Below are 22,058 nucleotides of genomic sequence, written 5' to 3'. Positions count from 1 at the left end.
AACATGTCGACAAATAAGCAATCAGGGTCAAGGAGGCACATAATACAGGCAAACAACAATCATATAGCTCACTACCGCCTACTAGTCCTCTCATAACATACAATCCTACTACCAGCTAACCTCCATACAATGCGTAACCATAAGTAACCAGAGGTGAGATAGCCATCCGAACAGGTGATCCTACTCTAAAGCCACAACCAAACAACGAATAGGCAAGAGATCCTAGACCAAGAGTTCTCAGGCTATCCTACATGACCACAGACAGTCCCTAAGGGCACTCCATACATGACAACCAACAGACATAGATAAAATACAGTTCTACAGATTGTTACCGCAAAACAACATACTCAATACTAGGAGTTAGATCTAACATGTCACTACAATATAGCAGCATACTCGATACCATAACATAGATCTAACAGATCACTACATCATAACAAAATACTAAATATCAACCATCCAAAGAATCCACGACCGTATATACTCAGAGGTGAGATTGTCACCCGGACAAGTGTTCATACTCTAGAACCTCAACTAGACAAGGAACAGGTAAGAGAGCTGTAACATCCCACAAATCATGACCAAAAATTTCTTTTTAAAACATTACTAGATCATAGTATCAAATCATTTTAAACATACTAAAAGAGTTATATAACAAATCAGAGTATCTTTTCAAAACACTTGTTCATTTATCAGAGCAAAACATCGCAGGATGACTAACTATGGTGTGTGCCATGCGATCATCCCGAGCTCTTCCCTCCGCTACCGGAAGTACCTGAAACCAAAACTGAAAATTGTAAGCACGAAGCTTAGTAAGTTCCCCAACCTACCACATACCATACACATAACATATAAAGCACATACTGGGCCTTGCCCACTGCATCGGACCAAAGTCTGGAACTGACTAGGGCCTCGCCACTGCATCGGACCGAAGTCCGAAACTGACTAGGGCCTCGCCCACTGCATCGGACGGAAGTCTGGAACTGACTAGGGCCTCGCCCACTGCATCGGACCAAAGTCCGGAACTGACTAGGGCCTCGCCCACTACATCGGACCGAAGTCCGGAACTAACTGAAAATAGTATAACATATTCATAACATATAACATAAACACATATACTGCATACTACATCGGACCGCAGTCCGAAACTCACAACACATAGACATGCCTGATTCACAAAGACATCAAGCATATTGAACTACTTCTCGGTCCTCGCCCCTGCTCTGCTACTAATGAGATATGGAACCCCGTCCATACTCTGCTAATGGTGAGATACGGGACCTCTTCCGACTCTCCTCCCTACTAGGCACATACAAGTATCACAAAGACAACAAGTATAACTACACATGCACTACTGCCTCGGGTACCACCCGACATCGTACCTTGGTGCGGAATATCATACTAGCATACAGTGCCTAGGGCTAACCCCCAGGTCCTCCGACTCATCACTACATGGGCCGGCATTGTGGCCATAGACCCATTCACACAAAGGGAAACTCACCTCGTACTGCCGAAACTGCTGATAACCCTCTGGCTGCTATCCAACAACTCTCCGAACTGCTGCTCCTCTAGCTCCCCGAGTTACCAATACCAAATAATAGAAACACTTAGCCTAAATGTCCTCAAGAAGTCAACTAAGTCAACTCTGGTCAAAGTCCTTCTCAAGGTCAAAGTCCCGGTCAAAGTCAACCTTCCAGTTGACTCGACTCGTCGAGTTGTTCTGCCAACTTGCCGAGTCCATGCTCCTCAAATCCCAAAACAACCCCGACTCCACTCGTCGAGTCTAGCGAGAACTCGACGAGTTCTCCTTCGTCTAGCACTTCGAGACTATCTTCAACAGACTCGCCGAGTTCATCCTTGAACTCGTCGAGTTCATCATCATCGTATGAATATCTAGGCCATAACTCGCCGAGTTGTATGAGCAACTCGTCGAGTTCATCTTCATATCTAAGAAGATTGTCTTGGACTCGCCGAGTTCCTCTTTGAACTCGTCGAGTACTATGATCTTCATGTCCATTACGGACCCAGTCTAATTGAATCCTTTACTAACTCCACCCACTGATCCGAACATAAGCATAAGGGTTTGGGTTTACGACCCGACTCGCCGATTCCATGAACTGACTTGCCGAGTCCTCCTTGTGACATCTCTATTCTGTCGATTACAGTCCAGTCTAACACCTCCAACCCATAGATCTGGACTCCAAATGCTAGCAATGAACGTAAAGTTGCTAACTTTACATGCATGCAAGGTGTTATGAAGCTAGAACACCAAATCCAATCTAATATGAAGGACTAGGTTATGGAATGAGGCTATGGTTGGGTAAAGCTACCCCCTCAGAGCTCCTCAAGCTCAGAAATGCTCAGATCTCAAGTCCTTTTCATCCTCAAGGCTCAAAGTTTGGATTGCCCTTGGAAATGGTCCAAATGTGACAAAATCTATGCTAGAAAGGGATCTAAATGATTAATAGTCAAGGCATAAGCTTTTTACCTCCAAATGGTCTGAAATGCTACTCCAACTCTGGATCTATATCTCCTTCTTTCACCACCAAGGTCCTTCTTCCTTCTCCAAGCTTCAATTCACTCACAAGGTAAGAAACTAGCTCAAGAATGAGGTTGGGTGGCTAGGGTTTCGAGTTCTGGACTAAAGGGGCCGCAAATGAACCCTAGGGAAGAGAATGAGATGCTTAAATAGGGTGCCAAGTCCCGGAATTAGGGTTTTCCCAACCCAGACCAGACTCGCCTAGTCCACTTGCCGACTCGCCGAGTTGGTCACTTAATCCATGACACGGGACACATTCCGACTCGCCGAGTTCTTCCTTAGACCCGACTAGTTGACCCCTTAGACTTAGGGTTTTTCTTTCCTTTCTGGGTCTTTTGGATTTCGGGTGTTACAAGAACTTTGATCAAAAGTCCTCAGTCTATCCTACAAGACTATATAGAGTCCCTAAGGTATCCCTCTAGTAACAGATAACCAAAACAAGTGGGCCGACATTGGTGGGTTTGACCTACGGTACAGTGAGGCGAAACTCACCTTGATACGCACATAGGTAACCACTGTAGCAACGAAGAACTCTACCAACTTCAACTCACTTCCAATCACCTACAAGAAGATACTTGAGTCAATACCCGATCACAGGTTATAGTCACTTGCAACAGTGACCACCTCACATGAAATGACGATTAGGGTTTCATATAAAATGACGATTAGGGTTAAATAAGAACACTAAACCCATTAAGGACTTAATCTCCTAAGGGTAGGACTGATTAAGGCCTGACTTAGTTATTCTCAGGGGTAATGATAATCCAATCAATAGCCCAAATATTCGCCCGATCATTGTCCATAAATAGAGCTCCCCGATTCTAGGGTTTCCACATAAAATGATAACTCAGGTTATTGTTCCACACTAAACCCATTAAGGAGTTAATTCATTAAGTCCAATATTGCATTAAGTTAATTGTAGGGCATTATTAAGTATTATTTAAAGTTTAATTAAAATAGTTTTAACGCGGGTCCCGACCAACTCAAAAACTAGGGTTTTCTTGACATTAGGGTTTTTTAAACCCTAATTAAGGTTTCTAACCCTAAACACGTGCCACTCGAACTAAACTTACATGATTAGGAAAAATTAATATGTAATAAGTCGGGCACCACCCAATGCCACCTCGGGCAGTAGTGATCGGCGGCAGTCCGTGGCGGCAACCATCCACACACGACGACGGTGGTGGTTTCGAGTGATATATCCAACAATTCTAAGCACACATAAAAGAATACAAAATGTCCAATACGACCTCCAAGATGCTGGCAGACGGCGGCAGAAGGTGGCAGCCACCAGCTTACGGTGGTGGTGGTAGGTTTTCTCCGATTTCCGGCCAAGAAACGTTCATACAACCTCGCACCATTAAAGCGCAGACACACACACACACACCATGACACACACACACACACACCATGAAACCTACACCATAACACACACATACACACAACCACCTCACACAGTGGCTAGTGTTGGCAAAAAAGGGTTGCCAAGGCGGAAACCACCATAGTGGTCCTATTCGTTTTTCGGCCAACTAACCACATCCACAGCTACTTCGCGGTTTGCAACAACAACAACACACACATACGATAACGAGTTACAACACGGAACCATAGACCCAACTCAGCCACCCTTGAGGTGACGTGAGGCAGTCAGAGCAGCGATAACAACATATAACAGCCGCTCGGGGTGGCGGCTGCTACGACGTATCGATAGAAAGGGACGGAGAGATAAGTGTGCACGATCTTTAATTGGAAACAATAGCAACGACAACCACGACTTTGCTTCTTTCGATCACCCACTGCCACAACGTCCAAAAGGCGACTTTCGTCTTCAAGAGCAGTGGGAACAACGACGACGGTGCTCGGCTTGGTGGTTTCTGACTTCGACAGTGGAGGTGGCGGCGGCTGGAGGCGAGGGGTGATAAGGGTGGCAGCTGTATCATGATAGGGTTAGGGTTAGGGTTACATGATCCTTAAAAACGGGAGGGGAAAGGGACCGGGTTCAAGTCCCTATTCAAATAAAATTTGGATACATTTTTTACTAATTTGGTCCCTGCCTCCACAAATTAGTTCAGGTATGTTACAATTTTGACTTTCAATACTAGAAAATATAACTTTTAACACACCAAGGTGTACACCTCGTTAATTTAATACGACTTAGGGCTAAAATAAAATATAAAAATACATCTCGGGGTTTTCGGGATTATTATTTTATTTGTTTACTTATTTTATTTTATTTATTTATTTCATTTAAAACGGAATGTTACAATTTTGATGTGTATTTCTAAAAAAAATTATAAAAAGAGTTCATTATGCGTCAACCCTTTGGATCTCACCATGATTTCTAGTCTAACATTGTTTTTTGATGAGTGCCTCAGGTGACGATTAATGCCATAGTCGATTTCGTGTTTTGTGATGGTGAGCGTCGATAGTCGAGTCAACATTTTGCAAGGATGAATAATATGGGAGATAGAGACAGTGAGATACATATAGATAAGTGGCGATGGATTTTAACTTCAATGTTCACTCTAATGTCCGATTAATCATTAATCAATTATGGATTGGTAACTTCAATAAATTAGGGATTGAATTTTAGGTAATTAGCTAACTTTGTTTAATTTAAGCTATTAAATTCTAAGTCTTTTGGATTTCATGACTAGGGATTACATAATGTTTTATAGGTTGCAACTATATATAAAAAATTCAAAGCATTTTACACAAATTAGGAAAATTTGAGGGATAGGCAACCCATGACTACTAACTAGGTCGTCGTCCTTAAGCCTAAACGAACTTCGTTTATATATATATATATATATATATATATATATATATATATATATATATATATATATATATATATATATATATATATATATATATATATATAGGGTGAGGTTCAATAGAGAACCATAATTAACCAAGGAACTAAGGAACCAATCGTGAGCGTCAGAAATCATAACGATCAACGGCCAAGGAAATAGATGTACACTTTTACATTGGACGCACACACACCGTATTATACCAAAAAATCCACCCTTTATAAAAAAACGCACCACTTTTTTTCGTTTAAAATTTTTTTAGGCCATGTTTTTTATCGAAAAAAAAACCGAATATACCGTCGTTCACGATTTTTCGTCTTCTTTCCATAGAGCTCCATGATGATATATAAAAAACAATTTTTTTTTTCGAAAAAAACCCACTTCATTTCTTTGATGAAAAAAGTTAAGATCTATTTTTTTATAGAAAAAAAATTAATAATCATATCAAAATTCATATTTTTTATACTTCTTAAACATAGATTCATACTCATGTTAAAAAAAAAAAAAAACGATATTTCAGTTCAGATTCACATTGTGAACCTGTTCAGATTCATATTTTAAACCTGTTCAGATTCAAATTGTAAACCTCCTTAGATTCACAATGTGCATAATAATAAGTCAGATTCACAGTGTGAATCTGAACTGATCGGAGCTTTTTCACATTGTGAATGTTAAAATTTGAAATATTTACAGTTTAGATTCACAGTGTGAATCTACACTGATCGAGGTTATTATTATTTTTTTTTAATGAACATTCTCAGATTCACAGTGTGCATAATAGTAATTCAGATTCACAATGTGAATCTGAACTGTTCCAGATTTTTCATATTGTGAATGTTAAAAATTGAAATATTTACAGTTTAGATTCACAGTGTGAATCTACACTGTTCGAGGTTTTTTTTTTTTTTTTTTTTTTTTTTTTTTTTTAATCGGTTTTGATGTTTATTAATAGAGTACAAAAATTTAATATTTTTGGTATAATTATTTTTTTTTTGATAAAAATAAACTTAAATACTGAAAAAACTAAGAAAATTAAGTGGGTTTTTTTCGAAAAAAATTCGTTTTTATATATCATCATGGATCTCTATGGAAAGAGGATGAAAAATCGTGAACAACGGTATATTCGGTTTTTTTTTCGATAAAAAACTTGGCCTAAAAAAAATTTTAAATGAAAAAAAAGGAAGTGAGTTTTGTTATAATCCGGTACATGTGCGTCCATTATAAAAGTTTACAACCCTTCTTTTTGTCCTTGATCGCTTTAAATTCCGAAGCTTTGGATTGATTCCTTAGTTCCTTGATTAATAATGGTTCTCTATTGAACTTTTCTATATATATATATATATATATATATATATATATATATATATATATATATATATATATATATATATATATATATATATATATATATATCTTTACTATATTATTAAGGATATTGCCCATTTCTTGAAAATTAAGAGGTACAATACATATTACCTCATGTACAATAATATTAAGCTATAATCACGTAGTATTGTATTAGATGGTACCCTAATCTTCTCTCTACACTCAACAGCCGCCATCACAAAATTGAAACCCTATTCTTTCCGTCTCCTTCCTACACATAACACTACTCACCAAATCAAAGCCACCTGAGACGGACCCTAAAACTTCAATCAAGATTCTGGGTTCTTGCAATGGATCAGTATGTTTAATCGATGGCACACGTGACATAATCATCTACAAACCATCAACCAGAAGACATTTCAAGCCATTTCAATCACCTCAACAAGTTCTTCATTGCTCAAACCGGATCGAATTTGTGTATGGATTTGGGTGTGCATCAAAAAACCCTAATCGACCGAGCATATGGTGGCGAGCGTCCACCACTACCTCCTTTGCCCAAATACCTGATCCACGTCACCTGCCAAGCTTCCGCCAATGTCGTCGGCAGCAACTCCGTCGGAATCTCCGCTCCGATCTGTAACTCCATCGGAATCTCCATCGGCAGCGACTACGAACCATTCAGGTATGCAAAAATCGATCACATAGGTATTACAAATAGACAAATGTTTGTAGAAAACTGTTATACACAAATCAACTTTTCATGTATTAAATCTATTGGTTCGGATGATGGTCAGATCTGAGTTTTAGAAGGTATTAAATCCTGCAAACTTAAAATTTGTCTAAATTGCTTCTACAGGCTTCTTCTGGCAAAAAGAAGATTGTAGGTGTTTTCTACAAGGCACATGATTATGCTGAGATGAACCCCAATTTCTTGGGTTGTGCAGAAAATGCATTAGGCATTCGCAACTGGTTGGAATCACAGGCCCATGAGTACATAGTCACTGATGACAAAGAAGAACCAAATTGTGGTAAGCTCTTAATTTGACTCTATTTTTAAATTCCTGACATTACATTTATTTTAAGTCTATATGTAATTATGTATACACACTCAGTTTTTGTTATCATTTCTCATTACAGAACTTGAAAAACACATCCCCGATTTACACGCCCTCATTACCACCCCATTCCATCCAGCCTATGTGACTGCTGAAAGGATAAAAAAGGCAAAGAATTTACAACTCTTGCTTACAGCTGGAATCGGATCCGATCATGTTGACCTCAAGGCTGTTGCTGGATTAACTGTTGCAGATGTTACTGGAAGCAATACTGTTTCTTGACAAGATGCTTCCTAAATGTGACATTATTATCATCAATACCCCTTTCAAGAAGAGAAAACAAAGTGAGTAATAGTATTTCTTTTGTCAAAGTTGAGATGTTTTTGAAATGTCTTCTATATTAATTTGGAGTATTAATGTGTATGTTTCTGAGAAATGTTTGATAAAGAAAGGATTGGTAAATTGAAGAAGGGGGTTTTGATTGTTAACAATGCCCAAGGTGCTATTATGGATACAGAAATTGTTGTTGATGGGTATAATAGTGGAGACATTGGAGGTATGTCTTAACATGAATTCATGTCCCATGAATTCATGACCCTCAACTGATGATTCATTTTTTCTATAATTTTTACAGATTCTGGGATATCTCATGATTAAAAGGTATGAAGTTTTAATTTCCATTTTTTTTGTCTTTTTTGGAATCTTTGAATGATTTTTATACATAGAAGTTGTAAGTAAAATGTTTATAGAGAGATAAAAGTGTTTGTGGTTGTTGACAAAATGGTTTTAGACAAAAATTTGGCTTTTAGAGAAAGATGATCGTGGGTTGCATAAAGGTACTCACAAGAGAAAGAAGAATTGGATGCAAAATATTGGGTTATTATTATTTGAAAACATCATTGAATAAGGAGCGGTTGCAAAAAAGAAGCAATTCATTTGAAGATGGTAATTTAAAGAACTTTTTTTCTCTGTTTCATCCATTTTTACTATTTAATGCATTTTGTATGTGTTTGTGTGTATTTCTTCTTATTTTGTTAAATCGCTTATATGAAAAAAGAAATTATAATCAAATATACGGTCAGTTTCTCAAATATATATTTTATAAATCATTCCTTTGATTTCATTGTTTTAGGACGAAACTACCCTCAAGAATCGAGATGTGTGTCAATTTAAGCTTTCTAATTGCTAAATAAAGCAAAATGATTAATTTAATGTAGGTATCGACATTTCATGCATTTAGTTGAGTCAAGGGATAAATGTAGTTATCGACATTTCTTGAACACCTATAATTATGTGTATCTGTGTAAGTATGTTAGTTTATGTATCTGAGTATGTATATGTTTATGTAATGTTTCTTGCACTTAAGTCAAGTCATGGGATATATATAAGAAATAGAAATCTAAACCTTTATGAAGGTTTAATGAAAAAATTAAGATATAAAGTTCTTTTTTCAAATTGTTTACACCATAATTACATAATTGTTTATGCATTTAGCTTATAAAATAAAGCAAAATATGTGTGTATGTTATTGTTGGTGTGTATATGATGTATGTGTGTGAAATTATTAATAGTTTTTTTTCCTGACAATGGAATTCTCATTAACTACAGAAACAATGGAAAGTCTAAGCAATTAGGATGTCATTGTTATAAACCAAGGTAATCTAAAGTTTTTGGATGAATTTTTTTTTATTAAATTTGATTTTGAAGCAAAGATAGGGGATTTTGGTGTTATTTCAGGTGCAAAAGGTTGAAAAGTCTGGAGTAACATAGGCTCTTGATGTAGTAATTTAGCCAAATGATACAAAGATCACGGAAAGGGTCTCAAGATATAAAGTTTGATCTTTCAACAAATTATTTGTTTTTTTACACTTTGAATGATTTTTCATATGGAGCGAGGAATGAACAAGAGAAACGAAATAGAAGATACTTAGACACTCATCTTGCCATGCAATTGACTATGCTGAATGCATCAAAGGTACCACCTCGACCTCTTGGAATGAATTCTTAATTTTCTTGGCGGTTGTATTTTGGGTATTTGATAGTTCAGACTTGAGAGATGGCCATTGCAAAAGGCATAATAGGCTGTGGCCGACTTGGTGTAAACCGAATAATTAATGAAAAATACTAAAGTTAATTTATTCCTTTATTTTACTCTAAGACATTTTAGGAAATTAATAGCCGATATAACAATTCCACAGTTCCACTTTATAAATGTACAAAAACTCAATAGCTAATATAATCTAAAAATCGGTGATTTGAAATCGTATGTTTAAAATGTCTATCTTCAATAAGATTAATAATCTGAACATCATAATAAATATAATTTTTTGTATTAGTTTTTGGTTAACCTACATGAATTATATTTTATTTTTTCCTAAGATATCAATCCATTTTATTTTTAACATAAAATATGTTTTAATTCGAAAACTTTATAGTACATTATTTTGATTTAAGTAAACATAAAAATCACTCTTGATATGTTTAAAATAGATCGTTTCTTTTATAGTCATTTATTGTCATTGTAAGATGTTTTGTTATAAATTTGGTTTTATAAACAATGTTAAAATATCTCGGTTAATTTAACATCAAACTATCAGTTTGTTCTTATTGTCATTATTAATCTTACTATCATCGTTGTTCATCTAAAGAAACTATATGCTACTCGACAATCAGAAATTTATCGACGAAAGAAAACTATTAACCACCTCCTCCGAATTTGCCACCTAAAGAAACCAAATAACAACTAATGAAAATTCTTCTTTATTTTAGTCTGATTTTAAACGATCATGCATTCTTTGAAATTTATTAATATAATAATAAAATATGTTCTTTTAACTAATTAATGATGAAAATTAGCCAAAAAGCGGTTCAAGTATCACATTTATTTCGTTATAAAAACTACCGATGTTTGCAAAAAATCAAAAATAATCGACATGACAATGATAACCTCATACTCACGGTTAAATAAATTATCGTTAATTAGATACCATATTTTTCTACATTAAAGTCATCCATTTATTCACACCCGTCGCTTGGCGCGGGTAAACCGTTAGTGTGTGTGTGTATATATATATATATATATATATATATATATATATATATATATATATATATATATATATATATATATATATATATATATATATATATATATATATATATATATATATACTAGCTATTTACCCGTGCCAAACAACGGGTGCGAATAACTTCTTTCAGAAATTAGTTTTAGAGGCTATTACTTTTTTTTGTGCAATTACTTTACTGCATCTAAACAATTATCAATAATAGTCATGTTAGTAAAACAAATCAATAAAAATTAAAAAATAAAAGTTGAGATTCTTTAAAAATGTATATGAACACATGATTGATCATGCATATTAATCATGCAACACTTCTTTATACAACACATTTAATATATAGAATCCACTGCCTTTGAATTATTCGTCAGACTTCACTAATACTTTTGTATTGACAAGTGATATCCTTTTGTATAATGCAACATAAATTTGTCATGAGGGAAAACCAATTCAGGACGATAAATGCCTACATTTTAAATTGTTTGTCTCCGTGCTTTATTAATTGTCAGCGATTCCTTTTTTTACGGACAATGTTTTCTTTAATGTATTTTGTCATTTTTGTGTATGTTTGATAGGTTTTTTCATATGTAGGTTTATTTTAGATTATTAGTTTGTCTTCAAAAGGGGACTATACAGAGTGTGACAGTTTACACATAAATCAACATACACGCTTTTAGTGGTTACACGCATAATGTGGTGGGGGCTCAAATTAAATTGGTATGATGTTACTCCCTCCGTCCCATATTTATAGTCCACATTTCCTTTTTTGTTTGTCCCAAAATAATAGTCTTCTTCTAAAAATAAATATAACTTTTACCAAAATACTCATAATTATTAATGCTACAAAAGGGTAAAAGTGTCATTTCATTTAATAAAATTAATGGTAATTAATGTTTTCTTAATCCGTATGTTTTTTGTCTGTGGATAATAATTTTGGGATAGAGGGAGTAGTATTTTGAAAACACGGTTAAAACCTAACATATGTTTGGTTGTCAAAATTCTCTATTTTCAAAATTTATTTCTAAAAAACACAAAGTTTGGGAAACACATGCGATATGATATTATTTTCTAAATGTTTTCCAGTAAAACAACATTTTCTATTTTCCAAAATAAAAAAAAAACTTAATAATTATTTTTTACACCCCCACTAACACCCATCCACTCGCACCCTATTTTTATCTAATAGTTTTTCTTTATAGCAAACAATTTTCTTTTAAAATCATCTCATTTCATATTCCAATTAACATATTAATGGGATATAAAAACTTAATTCAACACATTATTTCTTTTTCATTTTTTAATTAATTCAAGATTTCATTTTAATTTTGTTCATTAGGTCATCAAAGAGTAGTAGTTATTTTTTTTCATCTTTTCCTTCCCCTGCTAAAAAAATCTCATAGTCAAAATCGAAAATTACAAAATAATAATAATAATAATAATAAGTAAAATCTCTTCCATTTTAGGTTAAAACCATAACTATTAAACTAACAAAATATGTTCAATAGTTTTATATATAAAATAAAGATTCAATTTATCACAACTAAAAAAGCAACAGTTTTCCAATGCTTTCCATGTTTTCATAAGAAAATGGACAATGTATTATTTTGCTTAAAAAGCTTCATTCATTGGATATCAAAACTTCGATGTTGAATATTTTTATAAACCAAATAAAAATATTAATAACCCTATTAAACAATAAATAAACACAAATAAAATAAACTAATAATCAATCATTTTTATCATGTTTATACGAAGCAACTTAAATATCAACAAATAAAACCATTAATATAATAAACATTAATCCTCCTTTATTATCATACAAACAAAAAATACAAGCCATTCAATAACGAATATAATAGTAAAAAAAATATCCTTGACACTTTAGTACATAAGCATCATCAACTTGAATCAGAGTAAAAAGGTAACCAACCACAAAGATCTGGAATAGAGGGAAAACATACAAAACATAATAACTCAAAATGAAAATAAAGTAACCCAATATAGGAACAAAGTTACCTGATTGACCTTTGAGTATTGGCAGTCATTCATTTAAATTTATGTAAAGGTTTCTTATATGGTTTTGGTAGTGATTCATGTAAAGTTAGGCCTGTCAGAGTGATGTCATGAAATTGTTATGAACCATTCAGGAAAATATTTCTAAACTATACACAAAAGAAATTAAAAATGAATGTAGCATGATTTGTACCCAAAGACGCACAACTGACAACACAACAAATAGCACAACACAATTCACCAAATAATCTACAACATTATTTGAAGAAAAAAACATTCATTTGTTTAGGCCTATGTAAATTGGTGTATAAGATTACAAAAGTATTCATATCAGATCACACATGTACAAATCAGATCACACATACATAGATACATACATATCAGATCATACACACAGATCAAATCTTACACACATTTATATAGATCAGATCAAACACATATGGATCATATCACTCACACATATGAAAAATTGATAAAGTACAAACTATATGCAACTAACCAGAAGTAATGATGAATGACCATTTTACCCTTACCCTCAAACAAAGAAAAAACCAACTAAACTCACAGATAAAAGGTAAAACTGATAATTCTATTATATCCTTCAACGCACATTGAAATGAATTATGCAATAAAGCTGAAATAAATGATGCAATAAAGTTGGAATGAATCAAACATATCCATCGTCAAGGGCCAGCCCAACAACATGAGCCTTAATAAAATAGAGCAAATCAGATTCAAAAAATAATCATATTAGTTTCTAATAGGAGTTCAAATGACCTAGTAAAATTTAACCAAATCATATTCAAATATTGGTGTAACACCCAAAAATTCAAGCAAAATTTAAACTTTCAAAACATGTCGAATTTATCAAAACATTACAACTTTGTTTTCAAAATACATTTATATCAGAGTTTTCCCAGAAACATAACATAATAGGAGGAGCTGTACGATCATGCCTTCGCCTTGCCGTGATCCCCTGATGTACCTGAAACAATAAACTGAAATTTTAAGCCCGAAAGCTTAGTGAGTTACCCCCAAAATACCGATACACATACAGTCCACATAACCATGTCACACCATGACATATCATAACAAACTGAGCAGAACAGCACATAACGGGTCCACAGCTTTACAGACTGGAATACCCCTGGGCCCACAGTGTGAGTCTGGAATGCCTACCGGGCCCTCAGCTCACATCTGGATTGCCACCGAGCCCTCAGTACGAGTCTGGAATGCCTACCGGGCCCTCAACTCGTATCTAGAATGCCACCGAGCCCTCAGTACGAGTCTGGAATGCCTACCGGGCCCTCAGCTCGTATCTGGAATGCTCCCAAGTCCTCAGTATGAGTCTGCAATGCCTATCGGGCCCTCAGCTCATATCTGGAATACTCTAGGGTTTGTTGGCTACCGCACGGAGCAGTACAACCTCAACCCATCCCACATAACATATCAACATGTAACAGATAATGCACATACAGACAATCAATCAGTATCACAGGTAGTCCTACAGACCTACCCTCTAGCGTATCAAACTAGCATGCATAACTAACTCATACTCAACATAATACAACTACTAGGATATCATATCCAATGGGCCGGCCTTGGTGCCTTAGACCCCTTAGTATAGTGAGGATAACTCACCTCGCAACTGTCGTCGGAAATAAGAAGGCTCAACTCCTGGGTCCAACACGAACTACACCACCTATAGGTACCATACAAACCTTTTTCATAAATCTCCCAATTACCAGAAACCATCAGAAGTCAACTGGTCAACTCTTGGTCCAAGTCAAAGTCCACAGTCAAAGTCAACAGTCTATGTTGACTCGACTCGTTGAGTGCAGATCACCAACTCGTCGAGTCCTTCCTGAACTCGAGAAGTCGTGAAATCCTTGATTGGCTCGTCGAGTTCCCTTTTTAACTCGTCGAGTTCATACGTGGCCAAGATTTGGAAGAAACCCTAGCCAACTCGCTGAGTCTTCTAACAACTCGCCGAGTTCAAGGCAATCTTCAACGAACTCGCCGAGTTGCTCAACCAACTCGCCGAGTTCACGGCTATGTTCATAGGACTCGCCGAGTCCAGCGTTCTACTCGCCGAGTTCATTCAGTCCTTTTTCCATACAGACCTGGTTTGAGCCATGCAGCGGCTCCAAACCACAGATCTAGGCTTCTAGGGCATGCTTATCACGTAAAGTTGCAAACTTTACATGCATGCATAGCTTTAAGGGCTCCAAATGTCAAAACTAAGCTCTTAATGGGGTTCTAAGCTCAAGAGGGACCTCAATCACGAACATAACTGAGACTTTACAACTCTAGAAGGTAATGAGGGTCCAGATCTGAAGTATAGCCCAACCATAAGGTTTCTCTACCAAGGATTTGGGGTTTTAGGGCTTAAAAGCAACAATTTAGGGACAAACAAGATCTAATAGATCAATAATCAAGATGGAAACTTTATTACCAGAATGGGTGACCACAAATGAATGTGTTCTGGATCTAAGTCCCCTTCCTTGAGCTCTTCAACCCCTTCCTTCTTCCACTTGCTCCAATGTGCACCAAAAGTCCCTTCACAAGGCAACAATCACTCAAACTCACCAATGGAGACTAGGGTTTAGATAAGGAATGCTCTGAGAGTGATGGAGGCTGAGATGGGGCTATAAGGATGTTTAAATAGGGTGCAAACCCTAAGGATTAGGGTTTCCTCCTGACTGGCCTACTCGCCGAGTCCAGGCGTGGACTCGCCGAGTAGATCACTTAAAGCCCGCGACCAATTCGACATCTACTCGGCGAGTTAGGGCTACAACTCGCCGAGTAGCTCTTACAAAAAGAAACATTTAATCAAATTAAATACGTACCAGGAACGGGGCGTTACAATTGGAATCAAGAGAGGAAGAAACATATAAAAAATAATAAGAGCCCATTTTTACCTTGGTAAAAAGATTAGGTATTTTGTGGAGAGAGAGAGAGAGAGATAAAAAGAGAGCGAGAGAGAATAGGAGTAGGAATAGAAGGCGGTGATGGTCATGAGTGGTGGTTACGTTGGTGTCTGCAGTGGTGACAGAGGAATGTGGAAGCAGAAGTGGTGGTGATGGTTGGTGGAAGTTATAATCCACCTAAATTTCAAGATTAAAGGACACATATCAAATAGATGGGTCAGGAGAATAATGGGGTGCAAATAAAGTGTTACATTTATAAAATTAGGTAAAGAATTAACCAAAATGTTTTCAATACCAGAGAATAGAAAAGCATATTGACCTATTGAACATATAAGTATCGGTGTAGTGTTACCTTTTTAAACAACTTAAAAATCCTATCGATTTGTGCATTTAGAATGATTTCTGCATTTATAATGAGAACATACCATGCTGATTAGCTTCTTTTAACTTCTCTTTTGTCTATTTAAAAAACTCAAAAAAGCCCATCTACCTGTGCATTAAGAAAATTAAATAATTAGCAAACAGAAGATAGATGCATGAAGGAAGGGACAGAGTAACCTATAAAAGAACATACAAGGGTGATCAACTTCTTTGACTTTCAGCAACTAGTCTAGTGGTAATCTATTAGGCAATTGGAAAAACACTCATCTTATGGAACAAATTGAATTTCTTACTAATTTATGAACTTTGAACATCTCCACTGATAGAACTATAAAAGCACCAGGAGAGACAGTTTATGCAGTCTGTTGTTTTCCTGTTTAAAAAAAAAACAAACAAAATATCTTGAAAAAATCCACGACACAAAAAATAAATTTTTTAGAAGTGTTTCAAAATTAAGAACAATGACCTTTAATTTGTTATATCTTTTCATAAGTGTTTCAAAACAAGGGGAAACCCTCTTGTGTTAATTGATCAGCAAATTTTAATGAAAACGATGAAAATCAGATTTATCTTCAGCAAAAAGAAGACTATTCGGAAGAATCTCTGCAAAAGGAAGAACCACATATAAATTTGTTAGTTAACATTAGATTCGTAAACAAACCAGATACAAATAAACAAAAATAAAAACGGAGTAAATAAAAATCACACACATAAAGGTGAAATTTATCAGGTTAAATATACTATAGATGAACAAAGGGATACCACTTAATTTGAGAAATTTTATTGCTTAGTTGATGGCAATGGTAGAGACACAATCTGCAACAAAAAAATCACAAAATCAACATATTTACAATTTCATTTGTTTTTGGTAGAGCCGACTACACCCAAAACCATAAATTAAGATAAAAAGAAGTAAAGAAAGACATTAAGTGATTTTACCTCTTTGAACCTAGTAGGAAAGAGGTAATCTGGAGATGATAGACTTACCTGGCTACTGTAATAACTACATATATTCCTCTTGTATGGGGGGTTGAAGAATGGGGAACTCTTGGTCATGGCAGAGACGGAAAGAGAAGGGGAGTCTGCTACCTATATTAGAAAATAGAGACGACGATGGTGATTTGCATATCCACTCTCAACATCTGGTATACCAAAACCACCTTTAAAGTTTTCCATTACATTTACTTATCTAGGTTTCACTATCTGCATACATTTACATACCTCAATGAAGATAGAACACACTTTGAGAATTTGACCATCTGTTTCCACTATGAACAAATCTTAGATACCAAAAAACAAATAGCAAATTTCTTTTGAGCAAATCAGAGGATAAAAAAACATATCAAATCAAATAGGTTTTTAGCAAATATGAGATACCTACAAAATGTTTCTTAATCTCGAGAATACGTTCATGTATACACTACAACCTGCAAAATTCAAAAGAAAAAAACCCAAAAAGATTAACGATTTGTAACTTAGAGATAAAAATAAAGGTTTCCTTGAGGTTTTTTTTTGTGATGGTGTGAGTGTGTATCTGTGTCCTTTTACCGTAGGTCTAGGGTTTTTAGACCGACATGGAGAAGAAAGATTTGGCAGATTCAACGTTAGGTCATCAGTAACGAAGATGAGAAGGATTAGTTTAGAGAGTGATTCATGCCAAACAGTCGTTGCTGAAGCAGCCTGGAACTAACCTGAGAGGGAAAATCAGATACAGTAGTTGTGAGATGGTCCGATATTAGCAGTAAAGGTGATGGATAATGGTGTTGTGTTGGAAGGGTTTTAGTTGAAGGGGTAGGTGGTTGAAGGCAACATTTAGGATTTCTCTCAGAGGGAGGCGGAGAGATGGAGGAAGTCGGTGAAATAGTGTGGATATGAAGGAAGGGAACGGATATCGGGGTCGATATATGAGGGAAGACGGGCCAGAATCCACATATATTTGCCGAGATTTCAGGATACAATAAACACTCCATCAATCTTTTTAGGGGGCCGAGTCAAATGCATTGAAGGGCTCAGTCAAATGATTGAATGACTGTCTCCTTCTTATTTGACTTTTCAAACGGATAAAACATATGTATAAGGTATTGTATATGATGTTTTAAGGGTTGTACCTCTTAAAATTCAGCACTTTAGGCTAAATGCTTATTAAGGTATAAAGACATATATATATATATATATATATATATATATATATATATATATATATATATATATATATATATATATATATATATATATATATATATATATATATATATATATATATATATATATATGTCTTTATACCTTAATAAGCATTTAGCCTAAAATGCTGAATTTTAAGAGGTACAACCCTTAAAACATCACATACAACAACTTTATGCACTAAAAAGATTATGAATCTTATCCGGTCAAACAAGCAAACAAGAAAGTTTCAAACCTCCGAGAGAATCAGTCCATGTATATCTTCCCGTCGTTTGACCCAGTTCCTTGAAATCCCCAATATTTCGGTGATTTTCTTATTAGGTCAATATTTGATTTTTGAATTCCATTTTCCCCAATATCGGCACCTATCTCTCCCATCTCACGTGCTTCCCTTATATGTAGCATCTCACCATCATTTTTCTTCCCATTCTCCGTAAACCCTAACCACACTCCACCACCAACATAACTCAATTACGTCGCCTTAACATCTAAAGAGCCACCATGGTCAGCACCCTCTCTCTCTCTCTCTCTCTCTCTCTCTCTCTCTCTCTCCGCCTCTGTGTGTGTGTTTATTTGTGTTCATGTGTGTATTCGCCCTAACCAACATTTACAGGCACTACCACTCGCCTTAAACGCCATCACTCTATCATCGATCGTTTGTTTGATTTCCATGTTTCGTGTCTTCCCATTTATTCTGGTTTTGCTTTGATTTTATGTAATAATGAGACTTTGTTGTAGATAAATGGAAGTCGAGGTTCTAGATATGTGGTTCTGTGAAGCATAAATAGCGGTGCTTACATCTCCGACGAAACCCCTGGTGGCCGATTAATCGGATGAACTTTTCATTTTTATTTTCCTTCTCTCACCTTTCTCTTGGATTTACAACAACCGGTTATGGTTTTTTGTGTTGACACTTGCAATTTATGGTTTTACAAGATTACAAGTTCGATTGGGTTTTTTTGTGAGCACTGGTAACCACATTTGAACTTTGTTTGTTGTGCCCCTTCCCATATATCTCAGCCCCATCTAATAGCTATTTCAATTCGTCCACAAACATGCATGTTACTCCATCTCTACTCAAAAGAGGTAAAACACTCTTGTTGCACTCGCTCTCTCTCCCTGTGTCCATTAGTGGGATATACTAATTACTATTTTTTCTGCTCTTTGTTGTTCATTAGGTTACTGAGAAGGGAGTGAAATTTTTTATTTCTTCAAATAAGAGAAGGGTGTGTTTGACCCTTATTCTCTAATTACCCATTTGAACAATGTTTCTTTGTTTTACATTTACATATCTTTGATTTTGAGATGGAGAAGGATTCTGGATATATATTTTTTTATTTTGAACTTCTATTGATGTTTGTATTGACCCACCTCCACCATCCACGCTCATGTCTCCACCTTATGTTGATGCTAGCTGTTGCGAGACTAAAGGCATCTTATTCTACTTTTTGACTCTAAAAGTTGATAAGATTTTGATATACTTCTTCATTTGGTTAGAATAGTCTAGATGTGATTCGCAAATAGAAAATGTTAGTGTTTGTTCTGAGCCAAAATTGCAAATAAAAATATCCTGATTTTATTTGGCAACTTTGCAGGTCATGTATGAAAGGAATAAGTTTGCTATGAACCCAACCGTTATTATTTTTGATATGTTTCCTCTGTCTAATGTCTTGAAGTCAACAATCTCTCTAATTTCTTGAAGTTGGATACCATTGGCAATTTTCTTACATGTTGTGTGAATTGGATGGTTTAAACCATGATGTTTGTGTCAAGAAATCTACACCAGCAAAGTGAAATCAGTAGCTTAATGTAGACTATCCACTCTAATACGTTGATTAATTGTAGTTTCTAAAGAAGGTTCTTTATGAACCAAAGTTGCAGTGGGTCAGGCTTACTTATACGAGGTTAGTCTTTCCTTTTAGGCATATCTCTTTAAGTAGGTATTTGTTATTCCAACATGTTGCAAATCAAGGTCTTTGTTTTGAGGATGATCTTTAGCATGAAAATGTTTATTAGTTCGTGTGAAAATACAATCTTGTAACATTAAAAATGAAAATAAGATTCCATACTTAGTATGGTTTCTTATTCTGGTTTAAGGCTAAAAATCACCTATGGATTTTATGGAGCATATTAGGATTTAGCTTCATATTCTCATGGAAGAAAGTAACTTTTTATACGAATTAAACAAAACCTCTTTAATAATGCTAATATCAATTCATAACATATGTAATCATAATTTCGCCTTTCATGTTTTGATTTCTTGAAGCAGCTATAATAGCAATCAAAAGTTCACAACTGGCCTATTGAGTAAAAAGTATGTCTTCCATTCAATAATGCTAAAAGTAATAATATTCAAACAATGCTATTTTTTAAGGAACGAAAATAATTGATACATGTATTTTTGTTGCAACGTCAAACTAAATAAAAGTCATGTCTCATCAATTAAGTTAATTATTTCCACCTGAATTTCACTTATTGTTTTATACCGACAAAACTAAAATAATAAATCTCATCAATTTAATGATCAAGAACCGGTTTTGGTATACCAATATTAAAATAGTTAATGTTAATTGAAAATTGACAAATCGAGTAGATATCAATCCAATATAAAGTTTAAACTTAATAAGCATACTCTTATAAAATACAAAAAAAAAATTTGGTAAACATCCGTGACAAAAACATGAACCTTTCTTTCAATGTTTTTCATAGCAAAAGATAAAAAAAATAAAATAAAAAAAATAAAATAAAATAAAAAAAATTAAATTAAATAATGTCTTAATCAAAGTCAAATTATTATTAACTTGCTCTTATTTTTAAATAAGTATCGTTACCGCTATTATTATCATTATTGTAGACAACCCTCTTTCCCCTCTCGATAAAAATTTCAAAAAGGTATAATCATTGATTTTCTATCATAAACCGCTATGGGCCACTGCAAAATTTATGGCTATATTGTGGAAGGTAATTAGTTTTTATTTTTCTGAAATGAAACTATTTGTCGTTTGTAGACACGAAACCATTCTTCATTTTCATTGAAAGCCTATTTGATTCATACGAAAAATAAAATAATCGGCTGAAGTACACTACTTCTGGAACAATTCAAAAGTAATAGTGAAACCCGACAAACATTTCAAAGGCAGTGAAGTCTATACATTAAATGTGGTGTATAGAAAGTGTTACACGATTGATAATGCACAATCAATCATGTGTCCATGTACATTTTTAAAAATCCCAACTTTTCATTTGTAATTCTTATTGATTTCGTTTCTACTACCATTACTCTTATTTATAATTGTTTAGATGTAGTAAACTATTTGCGCAAAAGACCTAATCGCCTCTAGAAACTAATTTCTAAGAAAAACTAATTACACCCGTCGCTTGGCACGGGTAAACGGCTAGTATATATATAGGGGGTCCGGATCGATGAGGACTTCAAATTTGGTGAGGACTGCAAGAACAATTCTCGACCAAACGTTTTCATTAAGGGCATTTATGTCTATTCATAATTTGAATGGACTGGGCCAAAACTTAAATCATTCTTGGGCTAATAAGGAGCTAAAATAGGTGCATCATTAAGTTACTAATAAGCTATTGTAATAAGGCGTCTCCTAGGGCTACAAATCATATCGTTTTCTTTGTCGCATCGACTTGAAAATCTATTCCAATATGAAAGAGCAATTACCTCTACTCATCCTATAATCTGAAGTTACGAATTTGATCAGGTTAGTTTACATTGA

The 22,058-nt window shown here is 34.9% G+C and overlaps 1 pseudogene; it reads left to right on the top strand.

Moving 5' to 3' along the window:
- The first annotated feature begins 7,510 nt into the window (after window positions 1-7,510).
- LOC145111886 (formate dehydrogenase, mitochondrial-like) lies at window positions 7,511-8,018 on the top strand (annotated as a pseudogene).
- Window positions 8,019-22,058: the final 14,040 nt, after the last annotated feature.

The sequence above is a fragment of the Lactuca virosa genome, chromosome 5, assembly GCF_052849685.1.
Source record: "Lactuca virosa cultivar CGN04683 chromosome 5, Lactuca_virosa_CGN04683_v6, whole genome shotgun sequence".
Taxonomy (NCBI): domain Eukaryota; kingdom Viridiplantae; phylum Streptophyta; class Magnoliopsida; order Asterales; family Asteraceae; genus Lactuca; species Lactuca virosa.
Note: the sequence above shows the minus strand (reverse complement) of the source record. Positions and strands in the feature narration are given on the sequence as shown.